General features: G+C 48.8%; 1 pseudogene; it reads left to right on the forward strand.

Moving 5' to 3' along the window:
* The first annotated feature begins 2 nt into the window (after positions 1–2).
* Positions 3–1134, forward strand: LOC105521458 (annotated as a pseudogene).
* Positions 1135–1912: the final 778 nt, after the last annotated feature.

A 1912-nucleotide genomic window follows, 5' to 3' on the forward strand; every position in this document is an offset into this window, starting at 1 on the left:
GGCCGCGGGGAGCAAATCAAGAAAGGGCCGAGAAAGTTGTGATAGCCTCCGTCCTGACGCTCATCTAGCTGCTGACGATCGCGGGCAACTGCCTGGTGGTATCTCCGTGCGCTTCGTCAAGAAGCTCCGCCAGCCTTCCAACTACCTGCTCGTGTCCATGGCGCTGGCCAACCTTTCGGTGGCCGTGGCAGTCATGCCCTTCATCAGTGTCACCGACCTCATCGGGGGCAAGTGGATCTTTGGACACTTTTTCTGCAACGTCTTCTTCTCCATGAATGTCATGTGCTGCACGGCCTAGATCTTGACCCTGTGCGTGATCAGCATCGACAGGTACCTTGGGATCACGAGGCCTCTCACGTACCCTATGAGGCAGAATGGGAAATGCATGGCGAAGATGATTCTTTCTGTCTGCCTTCTCTCCGCCTCTGTCTACTTTACCTCCCGCTCTTTGGTTGGGCTCAGAATGTAAATGATGATAAGGTGTGCTTGGTCAGTCAAGACTTTGGCTACACGATTTACTCCACCGCAGTGGCATCCTAATCTTCATGTCCGTCATGCTTTTCATGTACTACCAGATTTACAAGGCCGCCAGGAAAAGCGCGGCCTAACCCAGGTTCCCCGGCTTCCCTCAAGTGAAGCCAGACAGCAGCAGTCACCCTGAATGGCACAGTGAAGTTCCAGAAGGAGGTGGAAGAGTGTGTAAACCTGTCGAGACTCCTCAGGCATGAAAGGGAAAATATCTCCATCTTTAAGCCGGAACAGAAAGCGGCGACTACCCAGGGGATCATCGTCAGGGCCTTCACCGTGTGCTGGCTCCCCTTTTTCCTCCTCTTGACAGCCAGACCCTTCCTCTGTGGCACTGCCTGCAGCTGCATCCCACTGTGAATGGAGAGGATATTTCCATGGCTGGGCTATGCAAACTCTCTCTTTAACCCTTTTATATATGACTTCTTCAGCTGGGACCTGAGGACCACCTATCACAGCCGGCTCCAGTGCTAGCACCAGAAAATCAACCGGACACTCTCTGCTACAGGCATGCATGAAGCCCTGAAGCTTGCTGAGAGGCCAGAGAGACCTGTGTTTGTCCTGCAAAACTCTGACTACTGTAGAAAAAAAGTCATGATTTGTGACTGAAAGCGGGATAATGGAGATGAAATAAGGCAAAGTAGAGGTGGAAACAGAAGAAAAGTCATTTGCCAAGACTGCAGAATGGAATGTGGCTTCTGTCCTTTCTTAGGATGGCTAAAACGTGACAAACAGGGTGACCTGATGTACAAAATATCTTATGAGGGAGATGGTGACCTCTCCTTTTTTCTGTGGATCAGTGTTATTGTGTGTTCTCAGTTTAAGATAGCAGATCATCTCAGCAGTAAGCACACTGACAGAGTTGAGTTCCAGAAAGGAAGCAGTTTCAGGTTCTTAGCACATGTCCAAATCCATGCAAGTGGAAGAAAGTTCCAAAGCACACTTCCCATGCTTCGGAGTCTAGGTCTTGTGGTGAATATTCAGGAATCATTCATGAGACAGAATGTATTTTGTTGTGTGACAGAAGGGTTTACCAAGCAAACCGTGGTAAGCATAGTATTGAATATGTTGCATGTCCATGTTAGAAAACAGAACCCAGTCATCAGCTAATACAAATGATTTCCCAGAGCAGTGTTTGTTTCAAGCTTCTGTCAGTTTGGCTTTTCTGCAGGGTCCCTGTAACTTCCCCACCAATGTACTTCTTTGTTAACTCCCTTATTATTATGGTGTAGCTCAGAAACAGGTCTCAGGATGGAGAGCAGCATACAACCGGAGCAAAGCTTTTTCTTGTGCTCTGAAGGGTCCTGAGACGTGAGGGGGATGCCTTCCATGAGGATTTTTAGCTCAGTGAAGGGTGAGTGGTGCCCAACTGTATTGTCATTAACAT

The sequence above is a fragment of the Colobus angolensis genome, unplaced genomic scaffold (genome assembly GCF_000951035.1).
Source record: "Colobus angolensis palliatus isolate OR3802 unplaced genomic scaffold, Cang.pa_1.0 Scaffold11, whole genome shotgun sequence".
NCBI classification, from domain to species: Eukaryota; Metazoa; Chordata; class Mammalia; order Primates; family Cercopithecidae; genus Colobus; species Colobus angolensis.